The following is a 15,006-nucleotide window of genomic DNA, read 5'->3' as shown; positions in this document are numbered from 1 at the left end:
TGTGCTGAGCAGTGTTTGCACAGCATCAATCCCTTCTCTGTTTCTCACTCTGCATCCCCCCAGTGAATAGACCAGGGGCTGCACAATGGGCTGGGAGGGGAAACAAGCGGACAGATGACCCAGACTAACTAAAGAGAAATTCCCTGCCACATAACGTCATGCTCAGGAATAAAAGTGCAAAGAGGGGGCTTTAGAGGGGTTAGCCATCTTTTGCCTGGGACCTGGCAGGGCTTCAGTCTACCCATGGGAGGCGGTGAGTGATTGCTGTAGCATCACTAGTTTCACTTTTTTCTTCCCTCTTTTTCTACTTATCTTTCACTTATTAAACAAAATTTTTGTTTGCTATCTTGACTCCCAGTTGTTGGGGTTTTTCCATGCCTCTTCCCCCATGCCACGTGGGGAAAGGGAGGAGGAAGGGAATGAGTCTGTGTTGTGCTTATTTTCCTACTGGGCTTAACCCACAATGGTTTTACAAGAAACAAAACAACACACATACATACTAATGGCATCTATTGGCTGAACATCCTGGCTATTAAGCAGAAACATCTTTGTGAAGAGAAGAAAAGCAAACAAGCCCAATTTTAGTTCTTGTTTACATTTACCTGGCAACATTAATACAGACAGAAAATATCACAAGGTTCATTTTTGTTATTGTTTTGTTTTGTGGGATTTTTTTTTCAAGTATGATTGCATGCTAGTGTTATTACTGGCGTGTCAGAAAAATCTGTGACTTTAAGGAAAAATTCCCTATTTTGCTGGCATATATAATACTGTAGATATGTCTCTGGATCTGGGATAATGACTTCCATTTCCATCTGAGCCAGGGGTGGAATCATTCATCTTGACAGAGCATTTGGGTGGAATACCACTCTTCTGTAAACATACATGAATTATAACTAACTGACTATAGTTCAGTGAGACAAATTATGTGCCTCCAATTTTACTTAATGTAAATGATATTAAGATTTACAGTTATAAGCCTGCACTCCTTTAATTCTTATCAGATTGATTCTTATCAAATTCCTCCCATGTGCGAAGAGGAGAGTTCAAGACTATTTTTCAGATTTGTCTCCAGTGGGGTGTTACTGTGAAATGTTTTCTTTCAATTCCAGTCAGTTATTAAATTGTGTAAGTATCTACAATGACTCTAAGAATTATGGATAATTTTGGTCAACTTTTTATCAGTCAGGTTGATTGAAAGATTTGCTTCATGGCAAAAATAATGGCCTTTTGTATATCTTTTCAAAGTTCCATTGCTGTCATAGTATGCACTACTTCTTCCTGAAAAGCTTTTGGAAGCTGTTGTTACCCATGTAACTTTGTATTTGGAAAATTTCATTAATTAGTTAGGTATTCTAATTTATTAGTTTAAATTAGAAGTTGGACTCATCATACAGCTCTACACATAATTTTAATTCTCTTTTCTTGTCATCTGTCAAGAGTCATGATTCTTCAGACTTTCTCAATAATTGGAAAATATTCCTTTAGTCAAAACTGAAGCACCTAATGCACAGTGCCTGACTTCTGTACTTCCATTTTTTCTCAAATTCAGTTTCTTTATAGATCTATAGATACATATATGGCACATGTAAAATAGTTTCAATGCACGAAGTTCTATTAGTAGTTAATTTAAAAGTACTGTTTACTGGATCTTCTTGTTGAAGTGCAACTATTGGCCATGGGAATAGGCCACAGCTTTCATCTTAGTAAGTTAATAGTTAACTGGGAATAATTTATAGTTCAACAATAATTACTTGGCAATTTTCTCTGTAGGTGGGACTGGGAATCAAAATGCTTGTATTTGCATGCAATAGTTCTATTTGAATTATCAAAATTCTAAGAAAAAGCTTTAGAATAACTTAGTGCTTTCAAATGATAAATTGCTCAGTTACAAGCAGCAAAACCAGAAGTACAAGCACTAAAATTTATCATAGAATGACATTTATTAAATCCTCAGAAACATAATTCCTGCATTTCTGTATGAAATTTTTTCTACTCTGACGTATTGCTTTTGTATTCTTGGAGAGGCCTTTGGAAATATCTTCAATACATCTGAATAACAGATGCATTTTCTCAGGGAAAGATTTTCTGAGACCTTTTAGTTACTGTCACTGCTTCTCTCTCAAGTTTCTACAGCACTAGAAAAAACTAGGGAGAAGATTTTCAGAGCTATTCTATCAATTTAGTACTTAATGACATCAATATACTATTTTACTAAGTACTGCCTATTAGAGAAAGAAGATGAGGGCAATTTTTAGCAGTTGTTGAAGTGAATTTGATTCAGAGCAGAAAACTTAAAAATAAAAATCACTGGTTATGACACAGCTTCCAGGACAGTGACGGGCAAGGGTTATTCACCATACTTCCTGATATATATTTCACTCCTAATGTGGAAAAAAAGAATAAAAATCTGCCAAGGGGGAATGGTGAAAGTAAGAAAGGGAGCAAATGAGGAGGATGTTACCCTATCCCCAGCCAATGAATAATGCTCATTTTTGGTATCTAGTAGATGTGAAGGAAGAAGATACCCAGAAAACACAGAAATCCAAAGTTAGTAGAACTGTAAAGAAACGAAACCAAACTTGGAACAGAACTCAATGATTAAGGTTTGTGTCAGGTAAAATGGCTGAGACTTACGGGACTGAAAAAACAGGCCCATTCTCTTCTTACTCTCTTTCTTCTTCCATTGAAGGCCTCCTCTCTTCACTTCCCCCCCAGTCTCTGCAACAACTTGGGTGTTTTTCCTGCTTTTTGGTAATTTGAGTTAAATCACTAAGCAAGCTGAAAACTGAGCCAGCAAGGAGGGAGATGAGTAGCTTTAGCAGGTTGAGTGAGCTGAACAGCTCACAGTGGGCTGACAATAACCGCTGCTAGGGTGAGGGAGGACATGCAAGTGTGGCAGAAAGGACAAGTGGCAAGACCACCCCTCCTGCAGGGAATCATTTGATCCCCAAAAATCTCAGTTGCAGCTGAAAAATGGAAGCCAGAAGGCTGGCTGGGACTGGCTAAACCAGAAGCTGTCAGGAGTGGGAAATGAGAAGAATCATCAAGTTGGATGAAGATACGGAGGGACTGTGATATTTTGAGTGGGTGCTATTAATACTGAAGTGGGAAGAACAAGAGATGGAGGACAAGTGAGAGAGGGGAACTCCAAGACTGAGTAGAGAGTGTTACTTTGGCTGTGATAGAGAATATTTATGGAGTATCACAAAACAAGTAGAACATGGCAGATAAGAGACAAGATAATTTCTATTTTTGTTTTGTTGGGAAAGTCTACAAAAGAAGCTTTAACCATTACAATGTACATTGTGGCTATAAATCTGTCTGGCTTGCTGAGGTTTCATGAAGTCAGTGTGCAGTATCATGAAATTTTGAAAATGCAGAGAAGACAGGGAGGAAGAAAAAGAAAAGTGAGGTAGAGTTCTGGATTTAAGGTCTTCAAAATTATAATGCTTATTGTGTTGTAGGGAAGGAATCCTAAATGCTTGAAAAGGTTGGTGAATATAAGTTTATTTGGTTATTTCTCAAATAATTTTCTTTAATTGACAGTTAAAAATGTTTACCAAGGAGTTATTTGCAATATATTCTGGATATAATTGTAGATACATCTATCCCTGTCCCTGCTGATTATTAGATGGAGAATGTTGTGTTTGCTTGTTTCTGCCAATGAGAATTTTATGGCAGCAGTACACTTTCCATTAGAAAGAATTGAAAACAAACATTCTGGTAGTTTTGTATGGTTGTCAAAAATTACACACTGCCATTTGGAAACGTGCCAATTGCTAATGGATATCCCTGGCAGACCAGCTTTGCAGTCTCAAAGTATAAAAGTAGTTTAACCTATAAAGAACTGTTTACTATATGATAAATACTTGAATAAGTATTATTATTAAATTGGTGTAAGATTGTATTTTAATCCTCAAAGATCTTGAAGGGAGTGAAAAGCCCAAAGTGATACTTTCAGTTTGATAGTTCACTCCTTGGTGGCTGGAGAAACACTGTTTCATATCTGTCCTCTAAGAGCTGCCCTACTCCTTAGGTCTTTCAACTGCATGCTAAAACTGGGTTATCCCAGTTTTTCTGCATTAATTTCTGTTTGCAGTGTAAACATGACTTACTTCCATGTGAAGAAGAACACTCTGATTCTACAAATATGGCAGTTCTACAGTCTGTAGTTCTACACATCCATTTAAATTTCCAGCATTAAAGTAGCAGGATGTGAGAAGCTTTAGTTTTGGCTTTGGTTGGATATATATTATCATTAAGTACATGGTAATGAATCTATTGCAGTGCCAGTGCCAGGAGACTGGTAATTGAAAAATACAGGCAACCTTTCACTCCAGATATGTAATGAAGGTAGCAAAAATAATAAATATCAAGGTGTTGTAATATTGGAATATTATTTTGTCTTTTCCTAACTTAACTCACTCTTTAAGCTGAAAATGGACAAATAGTCAACCAAGAGAAATTCAATAACAAGGCTTTATGATGTGTTCCTGAACCATGGTTTTGCAAAATGAAGTTTCATATAAACAAAACACTGTTTGAAGGCTCTTATAACAGGAGACAGATTATATTATAGTGTTTTTGATGTTCCTTTTATAGGGAAGGGAAAGGTTTATAAATATCTTTTCTAATTGAAGTGGTTCAGGGAATGGCTAATTAGCATTTTAAAAGTGCTATAGCGTTCTGTCCACAGTAAGTATGCACTTCATGAAGCAAGTTTGCATATGGATCATATGGAAAGATGATGCATAGTTTCTCACAGGTAATTCACATGAAAGTAATATACATGAATTTGTTGCTTCACAAAACCGATCTTATTCAGAATAAATGTTCTTTGAAGATGCTATAAAGGAGTTAAGAATTAAGAGACTGGTGTAAGAAAAGAATTAAAATAAAAAAGAAGAGAGAATTAATCATAGAATCTCAGAATCATTTAGGCTGAAAGGACCACTTGAGATCATCTAGTCCAGCCCTCTGCTCAGGCAGGATCACCAAGAGCAAATTGCATGGGCCTGTGTGCAGATTTTTCAATTTCCCCAAGCATGATGACTGAACAACCTGTCTATGCAACCTGTGTTAGTGTTTAGTCACTCTCACAATAGAAGTGAATTTTCTTTGGTAAAGGTGGATCTATGTAAATTTTGAACTTACCATATCACTGTTATAAATACCATTAACTTCTACTCTAAACTTGCTTCTTTTAGCCCAGTGTGTCTCTAATATTCTATGGGAATTGTGTTACCTACAAACTCAGTGTGGCTAAAAAAGAGTTAATTATTTCTGAAGATCTTTCCAGCTATTGGCTTTCTGAGTGGTAACACCACTATCCTGACTGTCACTTAGGACTTCAAGATAGATAGCCTCTTTGATAAGGATTTTTCTTGCTTCTTCTGGATACAGTTGCAAGATATATCTGAAATTTTTCCTGTTAAGTTTACATATTCTTTCTAAATATGTAATCTTGGAAAGTTTGCTAATTGTATGTCTAAATAAAATTACAGTCACTAGATAGCTGTTTAATGGATCTTTGTTTTCCTGTTAGATGCAGTGCAGTTACTCATTGTACACAATATTGTGATTGCCTTCTAGGACATCATCCTGTATTCTCTATTGAGGTTTATTACACATGGTAATGATAAAAGATCCTTCATACTTCACCCCAGTAAAGCCAAAATCTTTTTGTACCAGAATACACAAAGTAAGGCAATGCTGCATTGAAAGGCAGACTTATGGCAGTTTGAAATGAATGTAGGCTGTACTGGAAGTCCAAGACATGGTCTCTGAGTTAAAAAGACCCTCTGAAGACTGGCCTCGATAGATTCTGTGAACAAATAGCTCCTGTTTTAGTTGAATGACTTCTCAGCATGACACACTTAAGCAACAGTTATATTTTCTTCTCTCTTTGAAACATGTGACTCTTCAGTCAAAGGCAATCAGTGGGGGGAAACCAAGTGAATTAAATTGGAATGGAAAACCAGAGACAGCTTAATGTTTTATGCAGGTCATAGATTAACAATTTTCTGTTTCATGGGGGGAGAAAAGGCCAAAATATTCCTTCTGGCATACAGTTTGTGCACTCAGTTTAAGAAACTTACTGTAATGAAATGGACTTCTTTTCCCATCAGTATAAAAAGAACTTCTTGAAGTGAAGTACTGGAATAATGTAATAGTTGTTGTTTCTTAAATCTTTATTATTCTGTTGGCCACTATAAACAAGTTTATAGAAATGGCTCAGCTGAAATTTTCTTGATGGATCAGGATGAGATATAAACTGAGATCAGATTCAGGTATTTATCTCTGTAAGTATGATTTAATAATGTATTTAGAAATTTTAAAAATCTCTAATAGCTACCCTTTGGTATTTTGTCTGAAAAAGTGACAAATAGCACCAAATCCCGCTTGTAAAAGTGGTTTAAAATTCTGCATACTCCCTGCTAAAAATATACTTTAAAATATATTTTTGTATTTTATAAACACAATTTATGTGTTTGTGGTGTCCCATACCAGTAAATAATTTTAATAATATTTCATTATTTAGATGTGACATAAATCTATAATAATACATTTGAATAATACCTGTAAGTAGTGAATATTATTTATGAGTCATAGCATTAAAATAGTGCACCTAGTGGTTTAATGATTTATTTAATTGTGTGTCAGAGTAATTTTCTTCTGGCTTAAATTATGAGTACCCTTGCATTTGGTTTTTTGATTATGGTGTCTTCTCAATTGCACTGTTTATGATTTGCTAGACCATATTCAAAGATCTCTTCACGCTTGTCTGTTCTGTTGCTGGGATCTGCGAGATAAAAATAGGGCAGAGAAAATAGAGGTGAGATGTTGAGAACTGTTGGATGTGTTTTATATGAGGAATTTTAAAGGCTATGGGAAATTCATCTTTACCAGAACAAAAAAGTGAGGAAAGAAGGAAATAGAAATAATTCACAGTCCCTCACCTGAGCAACAGTCTCTATTTACTGCTACTTGTAATGTCCTGTGTGATAAAGATTTCAGTGCTTTGTCATTTTCTGCATTTTTTTACATTTAAATTTTGAAAGTGTTAAAATGGAAAGCACTATGTTTTTTTCTTATAAGGTTTGCTTTTACAGTGAAGAGGCATGTGGGACATTTTTGCATTCTGAATACAATGAGTCTCTCTGAAATTGTCCTAAGCAGTCACTTAGCATTTCTTTGCTATCAATACACATTTTAATGATTTTTGACTTGGATAGTTCAAAACTACCAAGATTAATGGTGATGAATATTTTGCCAACCTGTTACCATGTTGCTCTCACTTTTCTTGAATGTGTTGGAAAATTAAGAGGGAAAATGTGTTCTAGAAAAATCTATCCTCATGGGAGAAGGTGTTCTGAGTTTCCAGTGTTTAACATTTTCAGTCATTTCAGTATTTGTTTGCCTATCTCATGAGTAGATCTGTTTACTGATTGTTACCCCTGCAAATCTGAATCTCTTAAGTCACCAAAACCACCAAATATTTATGAATAGAAAATAATTCTTATTATGTGTATAAAATGAAGTAAAGTGATTCTTGTTCTCTAAGCTTCAGTGTTTCTATTACAGAAACATAAGTAAAACTAACAAAACTGAATCACAGAGGAGTTTGGCAAACAAAAAGACATTTCTTCTATGAGTGCATGAACTCATTATTGAGTCATAAATTGTAGAAAAGCTAAAACTGTTTATTCCCATCCTTTTGCCCCCTAACACTTCACATTTTTCAGCAGCCAGGCTAGTAGCCCTGGGAGCTGCCAGGGCTGGAGGGCGCAGCCTCAGCTCCCAGCCTGCTCCCAGCTGGTTTAATTGTTACTATTTGCGAAATACCAGGTGCTCTCTGTGACCTAAGATGTTAATCACACTTAGCTCATATACATAATTTGTGTATGGCATCTGATTCATATTGTCTGTGCACTTAGAACAAATAGCTTGATTTACATGCCCAGAGAAACTGAACACTACAGCTGCTAAGGCAGGCATATTTAAAAGCTGCAGAATTTTCTTAACCATATTGTGGTAAATTTGGAGCATTAGTCAGCAGTGGTCATTCCAAGATCTTGGTAGCAATTACTCAAAAAATGGCTTCTTTTAATTTAAGCAGCACTGAAGTCAGTGGTTTTGTAGTCCCTCAACTAACATTTTGTTAACATATACTTGTGTCTGATAGTTACTGTTGCATAAGTGAAGTCTTTGTTCAGTGTGTTGGAGAAAGTAAAATTTTGGGGGTGTTTTTCTCTGTGCTAATTTTATTTAAAACATATATGTATATGGCCTGTAAAGCAGCTGGCATTGAGCCATTTCATCTTACAATAACAACTAAAATATAGAAGTTATCTTCTCTTTCCTCTAGAGTATATATTTTGTCAGTAATGTAGTTATCAATATATTGTAAACTTGAGCATATGCTCACTAATTTCTGATTTTTCAGTCAAATTTGTTTTGTCTTAAGAAATTATATTATTCAAGTATGAAAAATATATTGAAAAAGTTATTTTAATAAAAGTTACTCAATTTTTGAGAGTATATGTTTTTAAATAAATTCATATTAAAATATAATTAAAGCTATACATAATATAATGTAATGTAATTTATATACATTTGCTTCTACATTTTCCAACAGGCATTACAGTTTAAACTTGAGCATGTATTTGACAGTTATGCCACTCAAATTTTCTTCTTCTTTTTGGAAAATGCCAGCTTTCATAGAAATAAAATTTTAATCAAAGAAAATCCCAAAGAAAATTTTTTTTTCCAGAAGTTGCAGCCTTCTGAAAGTTATTTTCCAGATGAATAATAAACTCCAACTAATATACCAAGAACAGAAGATAGCAATGTATCTTTTTGCATAGGCCAAAAGAACAGTCTTTTACAAAATCTAAGTGCTTACTTACCATGCTTTTCAAACCTAATTTCCTTTCATATGCTTCTTTCAGGGGATATGGACCTAATAATTTTTGTACTAGTTTACTACAACATTATTGTTTAAATCTGATACATAGTGAAACCATAGCTTTAAGTATTATAAGTAAGATAAATAGCACTGTGTAAATTCCCAGGAATTGTTTACATGTTTTTTTTTTTTCTTGTGATTAATTTGTATTCCATTTTTATACTTATTTATGCAAGTTATACTTAGGCAAAAATGAAAGATGTTTTTCATCCAAAGATGAGAAGAAAAATGTTAGGGCATACTTTTTCAGGTTTTCACTTTTTTTCAAAAATCTCTTACCTTTTGGCCTTCAGGTTTCTATCTTGTCATCTTATGTTTAGTATGAATGGCAATGTTCCATTTGAATGTTTTGTTGTATCAAGGGGAAAAAAAATTCTAATTTTGTTGCTTGGTTTGTCAGTCTTAATCCACATTGGGAATTTTTCTCCAATCTGTGGATTAGTAAAAAGGCCAGACCTAATTAGTCCAAAGAGCCCTATTTGTTGTCTCATCAGGCACTGAATATTTGTCAAGTCCTTTTCATCAAAGTGATTGGATAACATTTAAACCATTTCACCTTGAAACCAAAACAAAAGGTTTGTTTCCATTCTATCAGATTTTGGTTTCCTGTTAGAACTTTGAATTTAAAGGCTTTATTCAAAGTCTAGCAGAAAATGAGCTGTAGTTAGAAGCTATTTCAGATTTCCAGAGGGACGCTTTGCTAGAGATCTCTCTTCTGTTTAGGAGATACCTTTGAGACAGCTAAGTACAGTGAAAAGACTTTCTTTTGTAACTCCTTCAAAGTGAAATGTTTTTTATTGAAAACAGGCAGAAGTCTGGGGTTTTTTTTTAATAAATTAAATAAGTGAGAATTTTTCCCCCATCATCCATGGTATTTCTAACCATACAAATTGACTTTCTAGTCCTATTTTTCCCCCTCTGCATAATTGTATTTCACTTATAGTAATGTAGGTGCTTTGTTTGAGAGGAGTCACGTAGGGTGTGTTTGCATGGCATGTCTAGCCCACACTGGCCACCCACTGCTTTGCCAGTTTATGAGCCTCACTGCAGGGATACTCAGGCAGTTCAAAGAGAACTGAGCCTGAAGAATTGTTGCAGAATTGCAGTTGCTAAGATATGTCTGCACAGACTTCATACATCTGTCAGAGTCCTTGTGGCATGGCTGCTGCTACACAGTTTCTCTCACACCATGGGCTGCAGTCATTCCGCTCTTGTGGCACAGAGCTTGGAAGGACCTGAAGCTTTCCTGGTGTGGGTTAGGTGTGACTACAGCCTCAAAGGGGATTCCAGGCTACCAGCAAGGCTGTGACATAGCCTGGGCTTGAGGCATTAATAATGTGAATGGCCAGTGAGACTGAGCATAAAAGGAGGTTCAATTAACTTTGTAAAGTAAGTTGCAGCTCTGTCATCAGAGGGTTGAATTCTCTTATGTGTAATTCATTGAAATTGATGTTAAATGTGCAAATGGAGATGACAGCTGGGTGTTCCATTGGAACAAATGAAAGGTTTCTTGGAATTCAGGTCTGCTTTAGCAGCTTTGGCTGCTAAAAACAACATCTAAGGATATTAATATTTAAATAGTCATGACTTTGAATAGTCATGGAAATATTTCCACCCATCCTCTTGTATAGTAGCATGCTGCTTTGCTTTCTTACTCAGCAGTCATCCTTAAAACACTCCCACAACCCCTTCATCATGTCTCCTTCATTTCCATTATTTTTCTCCTTCATCTGACTTACACCCTATCTGCACCTTTTGAAACAAGCTCATACTTTGCTTGTTCACACAAAATGATCTCTGCCACCCTTTTCAATATGCTGGGCAATTACCTGTAAGATAATTTCACAAATGAAAGGAAGGAATGCTGAATGTTACCTCCTTATTGTACAAGATCTTTGGAATGGATGCAAAATTGTGTAGAATGGAAAAGGCACACTTTTAGGTGCCTTAGGGGTGTCTGAGGCACAGACACAGAGCTGGCATATCTGACCTGGAATGATCCACACCTTTGTGGACTGGGGTAAACTAATTTTGGCATCTAACATTCATTTAGGAACCGAGTCCAAATAATTGTATTGTAAATGATGTTTGAGCATTTTGTTGCAGCAATGTTGTTAACTTCATCTAGCCAAACTATTAAAAAATGGATTTATTCCTTCAGAAAAAAAATTAAAAGTGCATTTGAATTTAGGTCTAGACTATCATCATACGTTTTGGTGCTTTGTAGTCGTTGTTCATTGTTCTAAAAATTGAACTCTATTTAACTCTGTATTCTTTCTCCTGGGAACTACCTCTACTTCTGCATTACATTTCTACTTAAGTATGATTCAATCATTGTCTCTGTGTCACAGCAGTAAGGTATTTCATTTGACTTTTAACCATAAAACTTAACAGACTACGTTGGGATTTTCTGAAAAATGATTTTATGGTCCTCAGTCCACAGATACAGCATCCCCTTTTTTTTCTTTAATTCTAGCAGAAAATTGATCAAGTGAAACTAATTGTACTTCTTGGTGACACTACTATAGGGATCAGGAGGACAAACTTTAGAGGTCTTTAGCCAGAGTGCAGAATTTGCATAGCAGGTTTACTGTTACAACAGAACTGTGAGCACAGAAATAAAAGGAAGTTATGCTTTTCATTTGGTTCCTTTGGCATCTACATGTTGAAGATGAAAGAATTTTAAAATAGGAAGTGTATCTTTCATATGAATCAGAAATATGACCAATAGTATTTTGCTGTCACATTCCTATAGCGTGTTCTCCAGAGTGGCGTGTGTTATCAGTGTGCCTTGAAAGGGAGAACCACCCTTTTGAAGAACAACACTGAATGTAGGCTTAACTCAAAGCATGACAGAGAGCATATGCTTATGATTGATTTAAATAGCAATGCTTTCCAAAACAGAATTATATGCTAGGTGGCCCACACTTGCAAAGTTGTAATTTTATATTTAAAGTAAATGTAATAATACTGGCAGCCTTGAGGTTGCTGGATTGCAGTAGTGACTGGTATTTATATCTGGTTCATTAGCAACCCAGTGAAAAATTTCATGTGACAAAAATCCATTTGGCTAATGAGCCACCTTTTAATTAGGCTCTGAACTTTCAAAAGAATACAGCTTATTTTTTTCCTCAGTAGTGTAATATAACTGCATAAAACACTTGCAAAAGTGGATTGAATGACAGAAATATGTTCTAGTGGATTAAGCAGACCACTTGTTAGATACTTAGACATCTAAGGCTTTGTTTTGCCTGACCAAACTGAGGCCAATCAAAAGATCCAGGTTACATAATGAAGAGTGTTTTCTTTTGTTTTGTAATAGAACACTTTGAGTTGAAGAAAGCCTTTATAAAGCTGAGATGCTTATGGCCTCTTCTGGTTGTTTATACAGTTATTTTGACACACACGTGTTGTTGAACATGCATGTACTATCTTGCAGACATTATGCAAATGGCCATACACTAAAAAAAAGTCTTTCCCAAAAAGTACTTTAAAGACAGTAAAAAGCTGTCTCCAAATTTGACTAGTTTTAACATGTAGATGTGTCAGAGTTGAGACTGTGAAACGTTGCTTGTCACTTTGGCAGATACTTGTTAAAATATGAATAAATACAGACTGTATTAAAAAGAAATGTAGGTGGTAACTAGTAACATTCTAGCTCTTTATATTTTTTTGCATCATTTCTGCTCTGCAATTTTAAGTTTGCTATAATTAGCCAGTCCTGTACTGAATCACACTGAAAAATAAAGGAAATGAGTGATGTTGAGACGTAGTTGTTCTAAAGTAGCCCATATCCTCCTGAGTTCTGAAACCTCCTCCACTGTGCTGTTTGCCTTTCATTCCCCTCTTTATCCCAAGAGTTAACAAAGTCCTAGTCAGTCTTCATCCCTAGCTGCAAAATCAGTGTTTCTATCCCTGGGGATTCATACTCTAATATCCAGCCTAACCTCTCTGAGGATCAGAAATACTGCTCTAGACAATGAATATCATATCATGATATTTGGGGAGAAGTGCTGTGAAGAACTGCAGAAAGCATTTACTAAGTAGAAAAAGGCAGGTGAACTTAAAGGAAATAAATAGGAAGCCATGCACAAAACCCCCGTACAATTTCACTTTATATATAAAGTGAAGCTGGCCATTTTTTCCACCAAAGTGAGCTTTGAATCTTGACAGATAGTCCCATGTAAATGTTTGTTGAAAACTCAATAACTTTCAAAAGAAGCAAATTGGGAATTTTTAGAGAAGTAACCCCCAAAAACATTATTCTGTTTCATGAGATCTAGTGCTCTCACATTTCCAATATCTTGGAGCTCTCATTCTCTGTCTCAAAAAGTATGTGGCAATACTGGGTCATATATCAGAAAAACAGGATATTTTAAAGCACAAAAATATTGTCTTTAGCCTAGGAGAAAAACCCTAAAGATAACTGACAAGATGTATGATAGAAATTGTAAAACTGAGTGGCTGAAAAGATTGGATAGGGTTGGATTTTTCTCTGTCTTTCCTGTATACCAACCTGAAGTGCACCAAAGTGTTGACAGTGGAATGAAAATGCTAAAAGTACACCATCTTCTTTGAATGCAGAATTTTCAGTTGGAAAAAGTTTTGAACAGTCAAAGGGAAGTCATTCATGAATGCCGCTGTAATTTAATCTTGAGCTCACATGCTACTCATGTAGGGTACATCTCAATACATGTTTACAAAAAAACCCAAGATGCCAGGAAAAGCATAAAAGTAAAAGAGAAATAGTTTGGACCTTTAATTTATTCAAAGAAAGTTTAAAATACTTTAAGCTATCTATTACCACTTCCACACCCTCATGTTTTCACAAGTAACAGTGTCTATATAGGTGGCATAATTTATTTTCAGAACTACTGTTCACCTCTCAATTCTTGTGAAATCTGTGAAAGTAAGGACTATTCAACAGCTTTGTAAATGGGAAAAAGTGTCCAGTGGTTGTGAATTAAGTCTGACTTAAAATTTCCTAAGTACCAAGGAAAAGGAATAAAGAATTTTAAAAAATTAATTAATAAGAACAAAGCTGACGGATTGGGTTTTTTTAAACTGATTTATTGTCCAATGTCTAATGCAGTGAGCTTGTGATTAGCTGAAGCAAGTGAAGCTTTGGCATGCCATAAATAAAATAAAAGAGTGGATAATATTAAAAAAAAAAAGTAAAGTAGGCCGTTCAGTATTGCCATTTAAGTTTAGAGGTAAGAAGAATACAAGGCAATGTCAGTGACACAGCTCAAATTTTTATACAAGTGCTAACTGGAATTGTGAAAAACACATCTCAGTGCCCCATGAATATGGTTATATTGCTTTCCTCAGATTTTGGATGAATTGATGCCCATTTGTGAGTCACAGTATGCTACAGTAAAGATAAAACCTATTTAATTCAGAGTTCACTGTGAGTATATACAAAAATTGTATCCTATCCAGAGTCTTTTTCCTTGGCAATAGGACTTGGACATTTATGAAAACTCAGAAAATTTGCTGGATGGATGATCAATTCTCTTTGCTCAGTCATCCAATTTTCCTAAGACTGTAAAGTTCAGTATATGTCAGTCTATGCCTGTAAGATTAATTAATTGTGCTTCAAACATCACAAGGATAGTATTTCATTAACAGAAGCATAGCAGGGCTTTGGAGTTTCTGTAAGCTCATGATGCACTAAAAGGCATTTAGAGATACTTGAATTAGAAAAAGGTCAGCTGAATTTTTTGAAAATTTATGTAATGTTGACTGATTTAGGTTCAACATGACCCTGTCAATAGTGACATGGGGTGTACTGATGCCAGACTTAGCAAGAGTGTGAACTAAGGTAATCTTTTTCTGTTTGCTACTGTCCTCATGCTGAGATATTGCCACTCAGAATCTGACTACTGCTTGTTTTCTTTTCCTGTCATAGTAAAGCAGAAAAAGTTGCTACAGCACACGTGAAACAACATAGCTGTAGATCTTTGGAACATGAATTGTCAAATAATTTTAGGTGTCAGGCCGACTTCTTTATTTCTTTTATGATTGGATGTAAA

Source organism: Zonotrichia leucophrys, chromosome 5, assembly GCF_028769735.1.
Source record: "Zonotrichia leucophrys gambelii isolate GWCS_2022_RI chromosome 5, RI_Zleu_2.0, whole genome shotgun sequence".
Lineage (NCBI taxonomy): Eukaryota > Metazoa > Chordata > Aves > Passeriformes > Passerellidae > Zonotrichia > Zonotrichia leucophrys.
The sequence above is the reverse complement of the archived record's forward strand: the minus strand, read 5'-3'. Positions refer to the sequence as shown.